Consider the following 24,134-nt stretch of genomic DNA (forward strand, 5'->3'; position numbering starts at 1 on the left):
TTTTTCCTTTGCCCTGTGGCATGAAGTTTTGCCCGTAGAGGGTGCTAGAGAGGGATTGCAGTGGGGAGGAGCTTTCCCCACTACATCCAGTGTGCTCTTCCTGGGGTGGGCTCCAGAACCCCACACGACTTCTCTAGTGTCTGGCTCTCTGGAGCACTGTACAGCTTCTCTATGCCTGGCTGCGAAAGTACCTCAGAGTCAGCAAGATCCAGCAGTTTCCCCCAGCGCCTCCCTCAGGCAGTGCTATCACGGTGACTCTGGCGAGACAGGTTTCTGGAAAGTTCTGCTGTCAGAGCACAACAAATGCTTTAACATTCAATGAGCCAAAGCCTTGTCCTCTCAAATGTCTGGCTCTCAATCCTGGAGGCCTTGAATGCTTTATATCTCCACCCTAGGGGCAATAGATGCTCCTTTCACCTGCCATTCCTGTATTCCTTAGAGTACTCTTTACTTTTTATTAGCTAATATCTCATTTCTCCAATCCTCTGTTCCTAATTCTTTATAATAAACCTCCCCTTTTTCAAACTGCTATGGGACTGCTCTCAACTTATTAGACCCTGATGGATATACTAAATTTCAAGTGATTAAATAGAAACTGAGAAAATTATGGGCAGTTTAGTCCAATCTGTTTATATACACATTTTTACACAAATGCACACAAATGTATATATATAGAAACAAGCAGATCAGATTTTTGATAATTAAATAGTTCAGACTGCTAAACTAAAGTAGTTCACAGGGTATATCTTTGTTAACAGTAATCTCACTTTGGAGAATTCGATTTTCTTCATTAACCATAAAAGATCTAGTACTATATGAAATCACTTTGTTGGGGCACTTGGGTGGCTCAGTGGGTTAAGCCTCTGCCTTCGGCTCAGGTCATGATCTCAGGGTCCTGGGATCAAGCCCAGCATCGGGCTCTCTGCTCAGTGGGAAGCCTGCTTCCTCCCCTCTCTCTGCCTACTTGTGATCTCTGTCTGTCAAATAAATAAAATAAAAATCTTAAAAAAAAAAAAAAAAGAAATCACTTTGTTTTCTCTGGTGAATCATTTTTATTTCTCTTTGGAAATAATTTTCTAAAGAATAGCAAAATTTAGTAAGAAAAGGTAGTAAAAACAGTCAGCAGCTCTATTTCTCTGGCTATGTGCTCTATGAAATTGCTCTATTTATATTTGGAGGGAAATACAAAATCTCAACAATCCCACACTAATATTCACCTTCCTTTAGCTGTATAGGCAAGCTCGATGTTTTCCCTCTGTGTCACTGGCTTTCATGTGCTCTCTTGGTCAACATTAAAATGAAAAGTTAAGCATCAAGCTCATCATTCCTGTCCCAATTTGCTCTTAATTCTGCTAGCCACAGAGTTAAAAGGACAGGATTAAGGAGTCATTAGACACAGTACTAAGGAGAATTAAAGGGCTTCTTTAAGGGGTATAACATCTGCTCCTCAAATTCCTGCCTAAACAACTAAGATTCCGATCAAAGAGAAAAGAGGGAAAGCCAATCTGACAGTAAACTGGAGTCATGAGGAAGTGAATGTTCTCTCAGGGAGTAACTCTGACACCAGAGGAAGGCTTAGTGACATTGCACAATTCTTTCTGTGAAGTTATTCATGGGGCAAGTGGGAGTATATCAGTGTAAGTGGAGGGGAATGGGAAGGTGAAGATTGAGGATCCTTTTAAGTAGTTTTTGCTCAGCTAGCAAAACAAGCTGGGACATGCAAGACAGATAAACACAGCTGTCTGGGACTGTCACTTGGGGCTCAGGAGCCAACGTGTCCTGATGTGGTGAAAAGTGCACGGGAATGTGAGTCAGGAGGCTGGGGATCCAAGTCCTCGCTCTGCTGGTAAGTGGCTGTGTGATGATGAACAGGCCCTTCGGCTTCGCTAGGTTCAGGCAGTCTCCCCATCTTTTGGAAAATTAATTGATGCAACTAGTTGGCAGCACCATGCAGAGGCGATCCTGAGACAGAGTTCACGCACTTTGCTGAGTCCTGGTGTCTTCCACTGAAAAATCCTGGAGCAGTAACACTTACAGTATTGGGGTGAGGATTAAAAATAATATACATAATGACACCTAACACAGTACATGAAATGAGTTGTTGCTATTACTATTACTTCTTTATTTCCAAGGTCTCTTTAAGATTTAATAGGTATGAGATCTTGGGAGCCAACTATAATGAATATACTCAAATTGAATACAGCAAGTATTTCTGATTCATTACAAGTTAAGTTAGTGTAAGTTTATCACATGTTTTAACCAAAAATATTTAGTATTTAACCAAAATACTCATGAGAAACATCCTTACATCTTTTCTGATTTTCTGCACTACTCCAAAAACTCAAATCCTAGGTCAAATGTGACTACTGCATTCTTAGAAATGAAAGATGTTAATAATTACAGAAAATATAGTTTCATATATATTATATATATTATCCAGTGCTGGGAAAAGGGCAAGAAAGCAAGAGACCTGAAGCAGAGCCATCAAAGTTTTCTGTATGGCAATATCAGAAAATGGTAATTTATTCCATGCCAAAATACATCTTCAGCTACTTCAATATTTTAGCTTAAAATTTAAGAATTTAAGTTTAGATTTCCAATGCAAAATTAATTAAGAATATGTCACTTACCAGCTTAAACATACCAAAGGTTAGTAAACTGGTAGTAACTTTACAAAACACTGTATCGATCAAACAAAATTAAAGCCAGAGAAAATTCTACCCAGGACTATACATACATAATTTTACTAAAGCTAATCTATAACTCTTCCCTTCCATTAAAATGCATACTCTTGGGGTACCTGGGTGGCTCAGTGGGTTAAAGCCTCTGCCTCTGGCTTGGGTCATGATCCCAGGGTCCTGGGATCGAGCCCCGCGTCGGGCTCTCTGTTCAGCGGGGAGCCTGCTTCCCTTCCTCTCTCTCTGCCTGCCTCTCTGCCTGCTTGAGATCTCTCTCCGTCAAATAAATAAATGAAATCTTTAAAAAAAATGCATACTCTAATTTATAAATGTAATAAAATTACTCTATCACTCAATCAAGTACAGATTAATAGCTTTGTGACTTTATATGATTTCATAGTCAAGTTCCACGCTAAAATAAGATGGTCAATCCAAAAGGCAAGGAATGAAAATACGTAAACAATATGTTTTCATGTCTTCTGAGGATTAGAGAAATATGATTAAAAACAGCCAACCAATGAGAATGACTTGAAAAAGCTAAGTCTTTGTTCGGAGTATTCCCAACAGTTTTCTTTATGACAATGTTGATGCTAAAAATAACTCGTCTCAATTCTAGTAGCAGAACAACAGGGGCTCAGGAGTTCACAATGAATAAAAGGTGTTGAGGGAGCACATATGAGAGAGACCTACTTTATTAGAAAGCCTCTCTGGAAAAGCAATGTTTAGGTGGAGACCTAAGCATAAGGAGCTACATGTTTGTGAGAGGGGAGCAGGTACCAGGGAGTAGGGAAGAGCATTCTAGGCAGAAAACAAAGTACACGAACACACTATGTAAAAATCTCTCAGCCACTCTGCTAGAGCAAGGGAAGAAATAAGCAATGGCCAGATCACAAGGAACATCATAAACCATGGCAAGGCATATGGGTTTTAGTCAAAATGAATCAGAAAGGCATTACAGGGACTTAGCATGAATAGTGGGGGAAAAAGTAAAGAGACTGATACAGAAATCTAAGTGAGGTTTAAGCCTGAGGTGAACTCTAAGGGAGGGACTGTAAAAGAAATTGTAGAGACAGGACGAATAAGGAGTACGGTACCTATGAAGCACAGGCACAATGCATGAAAATGGTTTTTTTCTCCAAAACTTGCATCAGAATTCACACTTCACATCTTGACAGATATTACCAAACTGTTCTGTGGAAAACAGGTTTAGCAAATGATACCCCATCTTTGCCATCTCCCCACACTGGATATCATGGATCTCTTTCTCCTTTGCCAGTCTTGTAAGTGACAAGTAGTACCTCACTGGCATTTTAATTTTTCTGTCTTTTATTGTTAGTAGAGTATCCATTTTCATGTTATTGGCCAGTTATATTTCTTCTGCTGTTATCTGTTAATTCATTTCCTTCGACCCGTTTTAATTTTCAAATAACCTTTTCCTTACTGATTTGCAGAAACTACATATTATGGATATCAGCCCATTACTTTCAATATGTATTTCAACTTTTCCTGAGTTTATCATTTGTCTTTTAATTTTCTTTACAATGTCTTTTGTTTCCTAAGTATAAAATATTCTTTTAATTATAACAGCAATTATACTGTTTTAGATGCCATGTAAAAGTAGAAAATGAAAGTTCTTCTTTTCCCCCAGAGAATATACTTCCATTTGCAAGATATAACCTCCTAAACTTTCCCTAGTAACTGAAAAATGTAAATATGTAAGTCATGTATTACAAAAAAGGGGTGCCTAGGTTGCTCAGTTGGTTAAGAATCTGCCTTTGGTTCAGGTCATGATCTTAGGGTCCTGGGATCAAGTCCCACATCGGGCTCTCTGCTCAAATAAATAATTTTTTAAAAGTTTAAAAACTAGAGGTGCCTGGGTGGCTCAGTCATTAAGCATCTGCCTTTGGCTCAGATCATGATCCCAGGGTTCTGGGATCGAGTCCCACATCAGGTTCTCTGCTCAGTGGGAAGCGTGCTTCTCCCTCGCCCACTTCCCCTGCTTGTGTTCCCTCTCTCACTATATTTCTGTCAAATAAATAAATTAAAAAAAAAGTTCAAAAAATAAAAAGGAAATTATTTTGGAAAATGCTTTTTATTTAATAAACATTCAAAAATGTTTATCTTTTCTATATAAAAAATTCAAGAAAACACGGTTTGGGGCAAAAAATAGGCAATTCAAAAAACAATATGTAAAAATACATTAAGGCTGCTTTTCAAAAGACACTTAGGAAAAGGAAAAGCTCCAGACTGAGAGGAAATATTTATGATACACAAATCTTAAAAGAGCTTTATCAACCAACTTGAGAAGAACAACTCAATTTTTCAAATGGACAAAAGATCTGGACAGCTCACTAAAGAAGACATACATAATAATGAAAGACATAAAAAGATGCTCAACATCACACTAACTATGAAAACTCAAACTAAAACCATTTACATATCACTACACACCCAAAACAATGGCTAAATTTTAAAATATGGATACCACGAAGTGTACCTAAGGATGTAAATTAACTAAAACTCATACATGGCTGCTTAGAAAGCAAAATGCTACAGGCATGTTGGGAAACTTTGGCAATTTCTTATAAAGTTAACATATATATAGCATATGAGCCAACAGTTCTTACTCCAAATTTACTCCATTTGTCCAAGGAAAGTAAAACATCTATCTATAAAAAGACCTGTACACGGGCGCTTGGGTGGCTCAGTGGGTTAAGCCTCTGCCTTCGGCTCAGGTCATGATCTCAGGGTCCTGGGATCGAGTCCCACATGGGGCTCTCTGCTCAGCGGGGAGCCTGCTTCCCTTCCTCTCTCTCTGCCTGCCTCTCTGCCTACTTGTGATCTCTGTCTGTCAAATAAATAAATAAAATCTTTAAAATAAAATAAAATAAAATAAAAAGACCTGTACAGAAATATTTATAGCAGTTTCATTCAAATATCTAAAAACTGGAAGCAACCCAAATTTCTAACCGGTGAACAGATAAACAATCTGTACTATATTCATATGATGATTACTACACAGCAATGAAAAGGAGAAAACCTACCAAGAGAGGCAACAACAAAATCAGATCAGTGGTTGCCTGGTGTCAGGAGAAGGGACTGACCAGGTGACCAGAGGGAACTTTGGGGGATAATGAAATGTTCTTTATCTTGACTGTGGTGCTGGTAACACGACCATATGTATTTCTCAGAACTCCTGGAACTGCACACTTGAAAAGAATATATTTTACTATCTATAAATTAAGCCTGAGTAAATATAATTTTTAAAAGTTCATTAAGGTGCACCCACTCTGGAAAACAGTATGGAGTTTCCTCAAAAAGTTGAAACTAGAACTACCCTGCAACCCAGCAATTGCACTGCTTACTAGGTATTTACCCCAATAATACAAATATAATAATCCAAAGGGGCACATGTACCCTAATGTTTATAGCAGCAATGGCCACAATAGCCAAACTATGGAAAAACCCCGATGTCCATTGACAGATGAATGGACACACAAGGGACCATTATGCAGCCATCAAAAAAATGAAATCTTGCCACCTACAACAACGTGGATGGAACAAGAGGGTATTATGTTGAGCAAAATAAGTCGATCAAAGAAAGATAATTATCATATGATCTCACTTGTATGTGGAATTTAAGAAACAAGGTAGAGGATCATAGGGGGAAAGGAAATAAATGAAACAAGACAAAACCTGAGAGGGAGACAAACCACAAGAGACTCTTAATCTTGGGAAATAAACTGACAGCTGCTGGAGGGGAGGTGGGTAACTGGGGTAACTGGCTGATGTACACTTGGAAGGGTATGTGCTATAATGAGCACTAGGTATTACATAAGACTAATGAACCAAAGACCTGTATCCGTGAAACAAATAATAGATTATATGTTAAATTTTTTAAAAAATACAAATATATATAGGTAAGATATAAGTCAAATGAAATAAATATGACCCTTCTAAAAGATAAAAAAAATAGGGAGGAGTCACAAAGATGGCAGAGGAGTAGGGGACCCTATTTCAACCAATCCCCTGAATTGAGTTGGATATCTACCAGACCATTCTGAACACCCAGGAAATCAGCATGTGATGTAAGATATAGCTGGATCTTTACAAACAGAGTATCTCGGGCAGTTGGCCTCAAGGTATGAAGCAGGGAGCCGTGACTCTGCAGGTAGATATCGGAAGATAAACAGGAGGGAGAGCCTCTGGGATCCTGCACTGCTGGAGCTCAAAAGTCTCCTGCACTGGGACCAGGCACAGACTCACAGACTGGTAGCAGTGGGGAAAAGACTTTAGGACAACCCCACACTGAAACCTAGAGCTGCGGGGATGCACATGCAAACTGGGGGTGGCTGGTAGTTTTAGAAGCACAAAGGGCAGAGACATGCTTCTACTGGAAGGGAGGTCTGGGAGTGCTGCTGTGGGGCACACAACCCAGGACACTGCAGTTTTTAGCAGTACAGACAGAAATGGAGACAGTGTGGCCTCAAGAGCTCACTGAAGAACAGTTTGCCATCTCTCTGTTTTGAAACAAGAGGTTTGAATATGGTCACTTCTGCTCTGACTCTCAGAAGAAATGCAGAAACCTGCCAGGGAAAGCCGCCAAAGAACCAAAGCCCCCCGAAAAACAGTTTTCATGAGCCCACACCCCTCCAGAGGGGGCAGGGCAATTCTGCCCAAACAGAGCTGCCAAGTAACATTGAGGCAGGCCCCGCTTCCAGAAGACAGGCTGGAGGAACAAGAGGCCAACAACCCTAAGGTCCCAATAAAATAGGTGTATCCTACTTGGGTTGCGGTCAGTCATTTGGACTCTGTCATTCCCTCAACCATCCCTCAACAGAATGACTAAGAGGAGGAACCCCCAACATAGGAAAGACTCAGGGACTGTGACCTCTGCCACAGAGCTAATAGATACGGATCTAAGCAAGATGTCAGAAATAGACTTCAGGATAACAGTTATGAAGACAATAGCTAGGAAGGAGAAAACCATTAATGGCAACATAGATTCTCTAAAGGCAGAAATGAGAGCTGATCTGGCAGAACTTAAAAATGCTATCAGTGAGATCCAATCTAATCAGGATACTCCAACAGCTAGGGTAAATGAGGCAGAAGAACGAATTAGTGATCTAGAAGACAAACTGATAGAAAAGAAGAAATAGGAAGAGGCCTGGAACAAACAGCTTAAAATCCATGAAAACAGAATTAGAGAAATAAACAACACCATGGAACAGTCCAATGTCAGAATTATTGGGATCCCTAAGGGGCTAGAGAGAGAAAGAGGATTGGAAGATATATTCGAGCAAACTGTAGCCGAGAACTTCCCTAATTTGGGGGATGAAACAAGCATTTGTGGCTTGTCTGTGGCAGAGAGAACCCCTTCCAACATCAAGGAGAAGAGACCAACACCCTGGCATGTAATAGTAAAACTCGCAAATCTTAGAACCAAGGAAACCATCTTAAGAGCAGTTAGGGGCAAGAGATTCCTTACATACAGAGGTAGGAACATCAGAATAACGTCTGACCTGTCCACAGAGACCTGGCAAGCCAGAAAGGGCTGGCAAACATATTCAGGGTACTAAATGAGAAGAACACGCAGCCAAGAATTCTTATACAGCAAGGCTGTCACTCTGAATGAATGGAGAGATAAAGAGCTTCCAGGACTGGCAGACACTAAAAGAATATGTGACCACTAAGCCAGTCCTGCAAGAAATATTAAGAGGGGTTCTATAAAAGGAGAAAGACCCCGAGAGTGATACTGAACAGAAACTTACAGAGACAATCTATAGAAACAAGGACTTGACAGGCAAGATGATGACAATAAAATCTTATCTTTCAATAATCACTCTCAACGTGAATGGCCTAAATGCTCCTATAAAATGGCACAGGGTTGCAGAATGGATAAAAAGACAGACCCATCCATATGCTGTCTACAAGAGACTCTTTTTGAACCTAAAGATACATCCAGACTGAAAGTGAAGGGACAGAGAACCATCTCTCATGCCAATGGACCTCAAAAGAAACCTGGGGTAGCAATTCTCATATCAGATAAATCAGATTTTAAGCTAAAGACTGTAGTTAGAAATATAGAAGGGCACCAAATCATTCTTAAAGGGTCTATCCAACAAGAAGATCTAAAAATTGTAAATATCCATGCACCCAACATGAGAACAGCCAACTACATAAGCCAACTCTCAACCAAAATAAAGAGACATATTGATAAAAATATGTTAACAGTAGGCAACCTCAACACTTCACTCTCAGTGATAAATCATCTAAGCAAAAAATCAACAAAGAGGGGCGCCTGGGTGGCTCAGCGGGTTAAAGCCTCTGCCTTCGGCTCAGGTCATGATCCCAGGGTCTTGGGATCAAGCCCATGTCGGGCTCTCTGCTCAGCAGGGAGCCTGCTTCCTCCTCTCTCTCTTTCTGCCTGCTTCTCTGCCTACTTGTGATTTCTGTCAAATGGATAAATAAAATCTTAAAAAAAAAAATCGACAAAGAAACAAGAGCTTTGAATGACACACTGGACCAGATGGACCTCATATACACAGAACACCCCACCTTAAAACAACAGAATACTCATTCTTCTCAAGCACACATGGAACTTTCTGTAGAACAGACCACATACTGGGTCACAAATCAGGCCTCAACCGATACAAAAAGACTGAGATTATTCCCTGCATATTCTCAGATCACAATGCTTTGAAACTGGAACTCAATCACAAGAAAGGGTTTGGAAGGAATTCAAACACTTGGAAGCTAAAGACCATCCTGCTCAAGAATGTTTGGGTCAACCAGGAAATCAAAGTAGAACTTAAATAATTCATGGAAACCAATGAGAACGAAAACACAGTAGTACAAAACCTATGGGATACAGCAAAGTTAGTCCAACGGGGGAAACACACAGCCATCCAAGCCCCATTCACAAAAAAAAAAACCAGAAAAATCCCGAATACACAAACTATCTTTACACATTAAAGAACCAGGAAATCAACAACATATTAAGCCTAACCCATGCACGAGAAGGGAAATAATTAAGGTTAGAGCAGAGAACAATGAATTAAAAACCAGAAATACAGTAGAACAAACACACCAATGAAACTAGAAGCTTGTTCTTTGAAGGAGTTAATAAGAGTGATAAGCCACTGGCAGGACTTACCCAGAAGAAAAGAGAAAGGAACCAAATTAATAAAATTATGAATGAAAGGGGAGAGATCACGACTAACACCAAGGAAATAGAAACAATTATCAGAAATTATTATCAACTGTTATATGCCAGTAAGTTAAGCAACTCAGAAGAAATGGATGCATTCCTGGAAACCTATAAACTACCAAGAATGAAACAGGAAGAAACTGACAACCTGAAAAGACCAATAACCAGTAACCAGATTGAAGCAATGATCAAAAACCTCTCAAAAAACAAGAGTCCAGGACCTGATGGATTCCCTAGGGAATTCTACCAAACATTCAAAGAAGAAATAATACCTATTCTTCTGAAGCTCTTTCAAAAAACAGAAGGAAAACTTCCAGACTTTCTATGAGGCCAGCATTATCTTGATCTCAAAACCAGGCAAAGACCTGATGAATATGGATGCCGGAATTCTCAAAAAGATCCTAGCTAACAGGATCCAACACTACATTAAAAGAATTATTTATCACAACCAGGTGGGATTTATCCCTGAGATGCAAGGGTGGTTCAACATTCGCAAATCAATCAATGTGATAGAACACATTAGTAAGAGGAGAGAGAAGAACCACATGGTCCTATCAATTGATGCAGAAAAAGCATTTGACAAAATACAGCATCCTTTCCTGATTAAAACTCTTCAGAGTATTAAGGATAGAAGGAACATTCCTCAATTTTATAAAATCCACCTATGAAAAACCCACAGCGAGTATCATTCTCAATAGGGAAAAGCTGAGAGCCTTTCCCTTAAGATCAGGAACATGACAAGGATGCCCACTCTCACCACTGTTGTTCAACATAGCACTAGAAGTCCTAGAAAAAGCAATGAGACAACAAAATGAAATGAAAATATTCAGATTGGCAAAGACGACGTCAAACTCTCTTCGCAGATGACATGATACTTTATGTGGAAAACCCAAAAGTCTCCACCTCCAAATTACTAGAACTCAGCAATTCAGTAATGTAGCAGGATACAAAATCAATGTAAAGAAACCAGTTGCTTTCTTATACACTAACAATGTAAGTGTAGAAAGAGAAATCAGAGAATCAATTCCATTTATAACAGCACCAAAAACCATAAAATACCTTGGAATAAACCTAACTAAAGAGGTAAAGGATCTGTATTCAAGGAACTACAAAACACTCATGAAAGAAATTGAAGAAGACAGAAAAAGATGGAAAAACATTTCATTCTCATGGATCAGAAGAATAAACATTTTTAAAATGTCTACACTGGAGGCGCCTGGGTGGCTAAGAGGGTTAAGCCTCTGTCTTTGGCTCAGGTCATGATCCCAGGATCCTGGGATCAAGCCCCACATCAGGCTCTCTGCTCAGGAGGGAGCCTGCTTCCCACCCCTCCCTCTCTGCCTGCCTCTCTGCCTACTTGTGATCGCTGTCAAATAAATAAATAAAATCTTTTTTTAAAAAATGTCTACGCTGCCCAGAGCAATCTATACTTTCAACGCCATCCCAATCAAAATACCAACAGCATTTTCAAAGTGCTGGAACAAACAATCCCAAAATTTGTATGGAACCAAAAAAGATCCCAAATCACCAAGGAAATGTTGAAAAAGAAAAACAAAGCTGGGGGTATCTCGTTGCCTGACTTAAAGCTGTATTACAAAGCTGTGATCACCAAGACAGCATGGTACTGGCAAAAAAACAGACACATAGACCAATAGAACAGGATAGACAGTCCAGATACAGACCCTCAACTTTATGGTCAAATAATCTTCAACAAAGCAAGAAAAAATATCCAGTGGAAAAAAGACAGTCTCTTCAATAAATGGCGCTGGGAAAACTGGACAACTATGTATAGAAGAATGAAACTTGACCATTCTCTCACACCATACACAAAGATAAACTCAAAATGGATGAAAGACCTCAATGTGAGACAGGAATCCATCAAAATCCTAGAGAAGAGCACAGGCAGTAACCTCTTCAACATTAGCCACAACAACTTCTTTCAAGATATGTCTCCAAAGGCAAGGTAAACAAAAGCGAAAATGAACTTTTGGGATTTCATCAAGATAAAAAGTTTCTCCACAGCAAAGGAAACAGTCAACAAAACAAAGAGGCAACCCACGGAATCGGAGAAGATAATTTGCAAATGACACTACAGACAAAGGACTGATACCCAAGATCTATAAAGAACTTCTCAAACTCAACACCCCCCCAAAAAAATAATCAAGTCAAAACATGGGCAGAAGACAGGAACAGACAATTCTCCAATGAAGACATACAAATGGCTAACAGACACATGAAAAAATATTCATCATCATTAACCATCAGGGAAATTAAAATCCAAATCACATTGAGATACGACCTTACACTAGTTAGAATAGTAAAAATTGATAAGGCAAGAAACAATGTTGGAGAGCTGTGGAGAAAGGGGAACCCTCTTACACAGTTGGTAGGAATACAAACTGGTACAGCCACTTTAGAAAACAGTGTAGAGGTTGCTCAAAAAATTAAAAAACAGAGCTACCCTATGACCCAGCAATTGTACTACTGGGTATTTACCCCAAAGATACAGATATAGTGAAAAGAAGGGCCATATATACCCCAATGTTTATAGCAGCAATGTCCACAATAGCCAAATGTGAAAAGAGCTGAGATACCCTTCAACAGATGAATGGATAAAGAAGATGTGGTCCAGGGGCGCCTGGTGGCTCAGTGGGCTAAGTGGCTGCCTTCGGCTCAGGTCATAATCCCAGGGTCCTGAGATCAAGCCCCACGTCAGGCTCCCTGCTCAGCGGACAGCCTGCTTCTCCTTCTCCCTATTCCCGCTGCTCTGCCTACTTGTGCTCTCTCTGTCAAATAAATAAAAACCTTTAAATGAAAAAAAAAAAACTAAAAAAAGAAAGAAAGAAAAAGAAAACGAAGATATGGTCCATATATACAATGGAATATTACTCAGCTATCAGAAAGGGTGAAAACCCAACTTTTGCATCAACATGGATGGGACTGGAGGAGAATATTCTAAGTGAATAAGTCAAGCAGAGAAAGTCAATTATATGGTTTCACTTATTTGTGGAACATAAGGAATAGCATGGAGGACATTAGGAGAAGGAAGGGAAAAATGAAGGGGAGGAATTCAGAGGGGGAGATGAACCATGAGAGACTATTATCTCCAAGAAACAAACTGAGGGTTTTAGATGGGAGGGGGGGTGGAGGGAAGGGTGAGCCTAGTGATGGGTATTAAGGAGAGCACCACTTACATGGAGCACTGGGTGTCATATGCAAATAATGAATCATGGAACACTGCATCAAAAACTAACGATGCACTGTATAGTGACTAACATAACATAATAAAAAAATAATAATAAATAAGCTGAGAGTACAGGAGTACAGAGTACAGGAGTTCACTGATGGGGCACCTGGGTGGCTCAGTTGGTTAAGTGACTGCCTTGGGCTCAGGTCATGATCCTGGAGTCCCAGAATCGAGTCTTGCATGGGGTTCCCTGCTCAGCAAGGAGTCTGCCTCTCTCTCCGACCCTCCCCACTCTAATGTCTCACTCCCTCAAATAAATAAATAAAATCTTAGAATTTTAAAAAAAGAGTTCACTGATGTTTAGTTAACAAGACAGAATTTACAAGTTATGTAACTTGACAGTTACAGAAGGCAGCAGAAACCCAGGAAATTAAGTTTAAAAAATCCTTAAGCTTATACAATTTTACAAAGCAAATATCAAAGAGAAAGGGAAAATATATTCAGGTACATACTGCTTATCAAGGAATATTAACTGTGCTTTTTCCCACATACCTTTTCATCTCCTATTAAAGCTTTCTGTTGATGTACATGATCTCATCTTATCTTCATATAAACCAAGTAAACAACCTCTCTCCAGTTAGTAAACCACAAGAAGTCTTACCAATGCCTGGGAGTATTCTGACATACATGAGAATAACTGGTGATTTTATCAATCTAATATTACTGCTGAAGGCATCTTACTTTCCAACTTTTTCCTTCTTATTGGTGATATCCAAGATTAGTTGCAGACAAATAAAAGTTTGTTATGTACAGGGCTGAAGGAGGCTAGATGGATGTTATATTCTACCTTGCACCTCAAGCAGAGCCTAATTAATGATGCCACTGATCAGTGATATCTAGGGGGGAAAAGTAATATATAGCAAAGTTTGCAAAATCTAGTAGTTTGGAAATATATATTAATATATGACATCTTAATATATTAATAAGGAAAGTCATAAAGCAAGTTTACCAATTTACTAATAAATATAAAAAGTGCAAATATACGCTGTCATTAAACTCAATTAATGGACTAGGTCAAGTGAAAAGAGACACAATGCCACCATTACTGAAATTTACGTAATTCCGCTTCCGTACACATCAACTCATACACCAATCATGGGTCTACGTTTGCAAGGGGAATCTCTGTCCACCTTCAATTTCTTTTTCAGAACTAACTAATAACGCACAAATACCTAAACAAATCACTAATTTATCACGCAATTATGTGAAATGAAGAAACTATTATGATGCACAAATAACAGTTGTAAAGTAATAAAAAACAACTTTCCCTAAAAGCCAAAACATTATTATTTCAGTTATATGGCATGGGCAGTGAATAAAGTATTGAGATATGTAAGGCTTACAAATGAAGGAATTAAGCAAACACACCACCCTCGACTGTTTCGAATGGCACTTATCCTAAATGGTTTCAATCCCTTCCGTGCTTTTGTATAACATAATGATTAATGGTACTTGCTCTACAGTTAGAATGCCTGCATTCAAATCCTTACTCTATCACTTTGTGTGACCTTAGGCTAATTAATTAATCTCCCTAAGCCTCCATTTCCACATCCGTAAGGCAGGGATAATAAATGTATCTATGACACACGGCAGTTGTGAGAATTCACTGATATGAAGAATTCAGCCAGACTCAATAAACTAGTACGCAAACAGAACATATCTTCTTTGTTCTTTAACAAAAGAAAAATTAAAAAGGCAAGAAACAATGTTGGAGAGGCTGTGGATATTATTATTCCTGGATAAAATAAGTAGAATCTACACATGGTAGTTGAAACTCAAAAGATATAAAAGGGACAAGTAACAACACATTTTCCTTCCAGATAACCAGTTCTTTTCCCTATAAACAACCAGTGTTATTGGTTTCTTCTATACCTTTCCAGAAGTATTTTATGCATATATAAGCAAATAGTACATACTGTTTTTTCCAAGCTTTAAAGAAAAATATATATACTTTAAAAAATAAGTACTTTTAAAAATACTATACCATTCTTTTAAAAAAAGAAAACTATATACTTTTATACTGTGCTTTTTTAACTCTACATATTTTTGAAGATTGTTCCACAATTGATCCTTTTCTCAATGCCTTAGGTAAGTATTTTTCAAATGTGAGTAATAATACCTTCCTTCTGATGGGAGAGTAGCTGAGAAATCATTTTGTGGTGCCAAATGGTTTTTATAATATTACTTAACTGCATATAAACAGGTGACAAGGGTCCTTATCCTTACACACTCTCATAAAACTATGAATTCACAATGAATTTAAAAGTAAACATCAACCACTCCACACCCACAGGAATGACTATCATGAAAAAGACAGTAACATATGATGGTGATCATGTAAAGACACTGGAACCCTTATATACTGCCAGTACAAATATAAAGCAGTATAGTCATTCTTGAAAACAGTTTGTCAGGTTACTAAAATATTAAACATAAATTTACCACATGACCTAACAATTCCCAATGTAGGTAGTATCAACCTAAGAAAGACATAAGATGGAAACATATATCCTTCCCAAGACTTGTACACAAATGTTCATAACAGCATTATTCATAATAGCCAAAATGTAGAAATAACCCAACTGTGTCCACCAACTGGCGAATGGACAAAATATGCCATATATACACACACACATAAATACAAAATGGAATACTATCTGATCATAAAAAGGAACAAAACACGGATGTGTCCTACAATACAGATGAACTTCAAAAACATTATGCTAAGAGGTCAGATACAAGAGACCACATGCTGTATGACTGCATATGTAAGAAATGTCCAGAAAAACTGAACTGATAAGAAACAGACAGATTAGCAGCTGCGTAAGGCTGGAGGAGAAAATGAAGAGTGACCACAATGGGAATGAGATTTGATTTTAGAGTGATGGAAATCAGACTGCGGTACTGGTTGCACAACTCTTTAAGTTACTAAACAATTATTGAACTGCACACTTACAATGAATGAATTTTATGTTATGTAGACCATACCTCAAGAAAGTGATTTTTTTAAGTACATACTAAAACAAAAGATCCAAAGAATTCAGATTAATTTTGAGATGTTTGCTAAAACAATATCATACAGAATGAAACAACTTCTTTGTTGCGGAACAAATTAATTATGTACACCTACCTAAGTCCTCTAACCTACTTTTGGATCAGCTAGTTAACGAATATTTACTGTGTGCTATAGCATATGCCTCTTTTACTGTGCTCCAGTGATGACACAATTCCCCCCCCCATTGTCTTTTTCAAACTACTGTGAAAAATTTATTCGTACATCACTTCATGACAAAACAAATCTTCCCTTGGTGCCAGCACATTTATATATGATGTGTGTCTCTGCTCCTTTATCATTAGGCACTTCAGCCCAGATAATTTTAAACACACAGGTAAACAAATACAGGCATTAGGGATTGGCCAAAGATTATCAAAATCAAAAAACAAAATGTTTTAATTAATGAAAGAAATTCATGAGCCCCTAAAAGTATGCCCATGAAGCCCAATTTGAGAAATCTTTAATGTGCAGTCTTAGAAGTTACTGAAATATGCAGAGCAGTTCTGCTACGCGCCCATTCACAAAATGGCTTTGGGAAGATGATCTCTAATTCATGATCAGAAACAACCCTGTCTTCAATTATGAATCTTTGGTGAATTTCTGAAATGGAAATTTATGTTAACATTTTTAATCATATTTAACATTTATAAATCAATTAAGAATAATAATTTTGAAGAGATACCTAATGAAAAATAGAATTCATCCACATGAAAAGGTTGAACATTTAAGACAAATGATAAACTGAAACCTTATCATGTGATACTAAAAACCTTGAGGGGGGGGTCTTAATATAGAGCCCCATGTTGGGCTCTGTGCTCAGTGGGGAGTCTGCTTGAGATTCTTTCCTTCCGCCCCTCCTCCGCTCTCTCTTCCTCTCTCTCCAAAATAAATAAATAATTCTTTAAAAAGAAAAGATACACATACACAATGGAATATTATTCAGTCATTAAAAAAATGAAATTATGTTACTTGCAATAATGTGAATGGAGGTAGAGAGTATTCTGCTACATGAAATAAGTCAGACAAAGACAAATTCTGTATGACTTCACTGATATGTGAAATCTAAAAACCAAAACCAACAGACCCTTAAAAACAGAAAACTCATGGTTGCCAGAAAGAAGGTGGGGAAGGGGGACAGTTATGAGAAATAGGCAAAGAGGATTAAGAGAGCCAGTTATAAAATAAATGAAATTATGGAGATAAAAAGTACAGCATTGGAAATATAGTCAATAATGCAGTAACACTGTATGACAGACACCCAGTGACTACATTTATCATGATGAGCACTGAGTAATATAAAGAATTGTCAAATCACTATGTTGTGCACCTGAAACTAATATAACATTATATGTCAACTATAGTTCAATAAGTATTTTTTAAAAATATAGGCAATCAGCAGCATTACTTAGAATAGCCAAACTACAGAAGCAGCCCAAGTGTCCACTGACAGATGTATGGATAAAGATCTGGTGTGTATACACACACACACACACACACACACACACACACACACACAAAAAACAGAATATTATTCAGCCATAAAAAAATGAAATCTTGCCACTTGAAACAACATGGATGGAGCTAGAGTACAGGGCTAAGCAAAATAAGCCTGTCAGAAAAAGACAAATACCACATGACTTCACTCATTTGTGGAATTTAGAAAACAAATTAATAAAGAAGGAAAAAAGGGAGTGACAAACCAAATAACACACTCTTAACTACAGAGAACAAACAGATTGTTACCAGAGGTCGGGTGGGTAGGGGGCGTGGCTGAAACAGGTGAAGAGTACACTTTTCTTCATGAGCACTAAGTAATATACGGAACCACTGACCACTGAGTCACTACATTGTACACCTGAGACTAATGCAACACTGTAGATTAACTACACTTGAATTAAAAAAAAAAAAAAGACACAGGCAATCCTTCCTTTGCGTAGTTCTGATACGCATGAATTTCAGTTATCATAGTTTAGAAAAGTAATACCAGGCCCCAAAAGCATGGCTCAGATTTCAGTTATTCCCAGGCTACACCAACTCTGAAGAATTAAAAATTCTAGGGGCGCCTGGGTGGCTCAGTGGGTTAAAGCCTCTGCCTTCGGCTCAGGTCATGATCTCAGGATCCTGGGATTGAGCCCCGCATCCGGCTCTCTGCTCAGCAGGGAGCCTGTTTCTCCCCCTCTCTCTCTCTCTGCCTGCCTCTCTGCCTACTTGTGATCTCTCTCTGTCAAGTAAATAAACAAAATCTTTAAAAAAAAAAAAAAATTCTAAAGGTGAGGTCCAGCATTTAACATTTTTTTAAGTCTGCATTTTAATTCCAATTAACATACAGTGTTAAAATAGTTTCAGGTGTACAATATAATGATTCAAGACTTCCATGCATCATTCTGTGCTCATCACAAGTGCACTCCTTAATCTCTATCACTTATTTAATCCATATCCCCATCTACATCCCTCTGGTAACCGTCAGTTTGTCTTCTAGAGTGAAGAGACAGTCCGTTTGTTGATTTGTTCCTCTCCTTCTCTTATTTTTTTCCCCCTTTGGCATCTAACATTTTACCATGACCTTCAAATGGTTCTGAACTATGGCAAATTATACATAATATGCTATAAAACACTTGGAAAGAATATAGTAGAACATGTAGGGATATTAAAAATCTCCAAGCAATACTGTGAAGTAGAAAACAAAAATAAATTATGGAATAACAACCATCTGATATCATTTATAAAAACAAACATAGTACGTACTCTTTATTTAAGATTTTATTTATTTGACAGAGAGACAGAGACATCAAGAGAGAGAATACAAGCAGGGGGAGTGGGAAAGGGAGAGGCAGGCTTCCCGCTGAGCAGGAAGCCCGATGCGGAACTCAATCCCAGGACCCCAGAATCACAACCCTGGTGGAAGGCAGACGTTCAACCAACTGAGCCACCCAGGCACCCGTAGCATATACTCTTCTGACGGGTATGTATATTTGTCAATGGTGGCATTAAAAAAAAAAAAAAAAAACTTAAAGAATTCATGAAAACAGTAAGAATACCTAAGAAAGGGATCTTTAAAAGATGACCAAGGAAGAACTTTAGTTTTAACTGTAATGTTTTAATTTCTGTATGAGAACATAACTTAATGTATTAATTAATTAAAGTGTTTTTAAAAGAAGAGAATAGAGAGTATGTAGCCATTTTTAAATGGGCAGAGGATAAGGAATTCTTAACTTGGGGTTACCTAAGTGATCCAAAGCTTCTTAATATTTTGTGAAAAATTTAACTCCATCCACATTTTTTACGTAAAGGATACATCTGAAGGATCTGTGTGCACATGGATTCTAACTCATGAACATACATATATAATTTTTTTGAGACTCAGTGAAGAAACAAAACAAAAGGTGACCAGCAGATTAGATTAGAGAATATGCAGTACTGATGATTTTCACTAAATGGGACAAAGAAAGACTTTAGAACCTCGAGATTCGCAAATCTAATATTGATGTTGGCTGGGCAAAAGTCCAAAAGAAATTATTAAACACACTTCAAAATACCAAAATGGAAGATGCATCAAAAAGAAGTTGAATAACAACAGAAGAAAAGCATTTTGAAAAATCTCGTTTCTCTACAGGTAGATCAAGAAAACATTTACCTCAAAGTATGTTTAAGGGGGGCGCCTGGGTGGCTCAGTGGGTTAAAGCCTCTGCCTTCAGCTCAGGTCATGATCTCAGGGTCCTGGGATCGAGCCCCGCGTCAGGCTCTCTGCTCAGCAGGGAGCCTGCTTCCCTTCCTCTCTCTCTGCCTGCCTCTCTGCCTACTTGTGATCTCTGTCTGTCAAATAAATAAATAAATAAATCTTTTTAAAAAAAAAAAAAAGTATGTTTAAGGTATCCCAGGGAAGTGAGAACAAGGTCAAAAATATTAAAATATTCATCAGAGATGTCCAAAATTCAAAATACCTGATCTCATTCTCACTCCTAAACTTAGGACTTCTGCTGCCTATCCTGAATGGCTATGGGGGTGGGAGGGGGGGGTTCTTTGTGTGAATGCCTCTTTGACACCCACTTACTCACCATGGTGAATAGATGGTCTTAAAATCAGCACATTCTGCTTTTACACCTTCAGAACAGTCAACAAACGCCTTCAAGTTTTCTTTGCAGGTGATATAGTAACAACGTAGATGAGTGAGGAAAGGTATGGAAAAATTTAGCTGAGTTAACAGGTGTCTACACATTCTCATAGCTGTGAGCAATTTAATCTAAAGGGTTAAAAGATCAATATGAAAATAAAGATGGCTTCTTTTTTAATTTTTTTAAATTTATTTGTCAGAGAGAGAGAGGGCACAAGCAAGGGGAGTAGCAGACAGAGGAACAAGCAGGCTCCCCGCTGAACAGGGAGACCGATGCAGGACTCAATGCAGGACTTGATCCCATGACCCTGGGATCATGATCTGATCTGAGGGCAGATGCTTAACCAACTGAGCCACCCACACACCCTAATGAAAGGCTTCTAATGGCATACCAAAGTCTGACTCTGCCATATTCAACAAGTATCAATTGAATAACTCATTGCACATTTATCAAATCTGTAATCAGCAAAAAGCAAAATTTGATCATTAAAATGTTAGATATCAGAATCTAAAACTGGAACAATCAGTGAACAAAATAAAGAGAATAGAATTGACTGCCAAAGAAAATACCTCCACTGCATTTTTTTCATTATTTAAAAATTTAATGTGAATTTAATTTAGTATTATATAATATACAGTCACACATGAACACACAAATTTAGCAAACATCATTTGTGGCACATAAGACCTAAAATACTTAACATCTGGCCCTTTTACAGAAAAATTTTGCCAACTCCTGGTCTTGACCAGTTATGTTTTTTCTCAAAAAATATGTTCTATCTTTGATTTTGAGTATTAAAATCAAAGATATTAAGTAAACATTCTGTAACATTAAATTTAAATTGGAGCAGGGGTACTGGGACACTTCTGGGTGGGCAGCAGGCAATGAAGGTCTGCAATCTATGGCCAGTGACTAGCATGAGCCCATGGCAGCAAGTTTCCTGTGCTGCCCAGCTAGGATCACACACGCCCAGAGCCATGTCTGTCAAAGTGGACCACCTATGGCACCAGGTCATGATCAACCAGTTCATGCTGGCTGCAGGTTGCACTGCCAACCAGATGAACAGCTGCAACAGGTGCTAGAGACTGCACTGGCAACTAGAGACTGCCCTGAGTCATTTTTTCCAAGAAACCACCGTCCCCAACAGCTACCATCACCGCCAGATGATGTGCACCCCCAGCAAAACACCTGCTATACCACCCAATTTTCCTGATGCACTGGCCATGTTCCCCAAGCTACACACCTCTGAGGGCCTTCAGAGTAGCAACATCCCCAGACAGCTGTGGTCTCCTCTTCTCCTGCAAACTTCAGTCCCTTCTGGGCCTGGCCCCACCAAGCCACCAGGCCATCTGGATACCACTCCCTCCACCACCCACAGCCAACATGGTCCCTGGGAGCACAGCAGAGGGGCACCTGGCAGAAATCCATGGCTGGGATGGATGGCCACAGATGAGACTGGTTGCAGCCAGGCAATGGGCTGGAACTGGGGGGCAGTCCATGGTCACGGGAACACAGGAGGGCCAAGTTGAGGGGAGCTGGGTTGAGTGGGGGTTTCCTAAAGATCGCACTGCATGATTTTATAAAAGAATTTGGGGGAGGTAGGAGTGAAGGAATAGTCAACTTCCTTAGCCATGTGGGTCCTTTAAGGAGTTTCTCTTCAGGCAAGTTTTTTTCTCTTTTTAGTATATAACTATAATATATATGACTATATAAGTATAACTAATCTATGTGAGAATGGGCTAGCTGACTGAGGTATTGGGGTCAACAGAGTAGATCCTCCCAAAGGATCCTCCCCTTGGGCCAGCACTCCTTCCTTCACCCCCTGTCCCAGGACAGGTGCTTAGAAGCCAGCTGGTGTGATCTTGTAGTCACAAGGTGTCCTCTCAAAGATCATGCCTTCTGGAATCAGAAGAGGACCACCATAGATCCATTCCAAGGAGTTATACAGCAGGGGCTCTCAGAAGTACCCAGCAGCTTAAGGTGTGGAGGCCTCCTTGCCATCACAAGCTCCCTGCACCCCGACTTAGTGGCTGGCTCCTCAGTGGCCTTGCAGCTCCCTGCCTCTCCTAGTATCAGCATCTTCCAGTCAGATGTGCGGGGCTTGGGCAGAACTCAAGAGCCAGGTTGGGTCTCAAGCTTGCCTCACAGGGATCCTGATTCTCCATGGCCACCCTGCCTCTCTCACTGTGTGTCCTACCTGAGTGAATGACAGAGTGGAGAGCTTGCCTTTGGATTTAGTTCCTAAATCAATTATCTCACCAATAATCTCATCAATAATTTCTCAGCATGAAATTTTAATTGAAAAACTTAAAAGAGACTTTTCTTTAAAAAAAAAAAAAAAAGGAGCAGGAATACAACTTAACCATTCTGTGACTGTTTTACACACGTACTTGGGTTAAACAAACACAGAAATGATGGTTGGTGGGAACCAGGGTTCTCACTGTTAGGAAGTGAAGGTTTCCAAGGAGGAGGAAGGCTGGAATGAACCAACGTATACTAGCTTCGAGTCAGAGACATGGGTATGAACTCCTGTTTACCTCAACATGGATGTAAATGGATGAAGAAACTTATAGATCTAGCACACACACAAGTGTGTATACATGCATTTAATTCCCACCTCAGCTGAGAAGCCTAAAAGGAACAATAAGTACACCAAGAACCTAGATCCTGTTTTTAGATACCGCTGTCCTAACAAATATGACTGACTCTAGGACTGGGGCAGGGACAATACAAGATGAGTCCGGAGCATCTAATAGTACCAAAAAGTAAAAAGTACTCAAAAAAAAAGGAGACATATCAAAGAAAGGATCACATGAGCCAAATTGCAAGAACTCCCAACGACTACAGCTGAAATAGTCTTAGCAACAAAATAAATAACATTGTATTGGCTTATAACCCAAGATATAAAACAAATATCAAGTAATCAATACAGAATTCCAAGTAGTTTATGTAAACACTACCCCCACCAAGAGGTGGAGCTTAATTTTTCTACTCTTCCAAATGTGAGCAGCATTCACTGACTTACTTCCAAAGAACAGCAAATGGAAAGGGGAGGAAAAGTAACTTTATAGTGGAGAAACCTTAAAAACATGATAGCATGTACCCTGCTATGTGATAAGAAGGGAAGTTCACCTCTGTGATATTCATCCCCCAAGACCCAGAGTCCCAGTCTAACCAGAGAAAAACATCATAAAAAAACAAATCAAGAAACATTCTACAAAACACCTGACCAGGACCCCTCAAAACTGCCAAGGTCAGGAAAACAAGGAAAGACTGAGAAGGCATCATAAACCAGAGAAGACTAAACAGACATGAACACTAAGTGTAAGGTGTATCTGGAAGGCATATTAGTGGAAAAACAGTGAAATGCAAATACAGTTTGGAGTTTGGTTCACAGTGATGGAACGATGTTGGTTTACTTGCCATAAATGTACCATGGTAAATGTAAGGTATCAACAACAGAGGAAACTGAGTTAGGGGTATGCCTAAACTCTAGATGATCTTTGCAGTTTTTCTATAAATTAAAAAAATATTCTGAAGTTAAAGTTTACCAAAATTTTGAAATGTAAATATCAATATGATCTTGTCACTTAAATACACACACTCACACATACACACACACACACACACACACCTATATTTCCTACCTCTTTCCACTGAAAGGTCAAGAAGGAATGATATCCCACTATTAAAGAGCAGGTATAACATTCAGATTTGGTCTCTAAATACCATTTCCACAGTTTAAAAAAAAAAGATCTCCATGGGGAAATGCTGATTCTAGGGCCTGGAAAAGAACGTACCAGGAAGCTTACATCATGTTATGCCAGAAAGT

At 38.9% G+C, this 24,134-nt stretch overlaps 1 protein-coding gene and 1 pseudogene across 2 annotated transcripts in view; one reads left to right on the top strand and one right to left on the bottom strand.

Annotated features, from left to right (window-relative positions):
- WDR70 (WD repeat domain 70) overlaps positions 1-24,134 on the bottom strand; it is a 316,291-nt gene that overhangs the window by 223,662 nt on the left and 68,495 nt on the right. The window lies entirely within an intron of this gene.
- LOC308343522 (UBA-like domain-containing protein 2) lies at positions 21,280-21,755 on the top strand (annotated as a pseudogene). Its single transcript has one exon. The product of its transcript is annotated as a UBA-like domain-containing protein 2 (transcript).

The sequence above is a fragment of the Martes martes genome (assembly GCF_963455335.1).
Source record: "Martes martes genome assembly, chromosome: 5".
Classification (NCBI taxonomy): Eukaryota; Metazoa; Chordata; class Mammalia; order Carnivora; family Mustelidae; genus Martes; species Martes martes.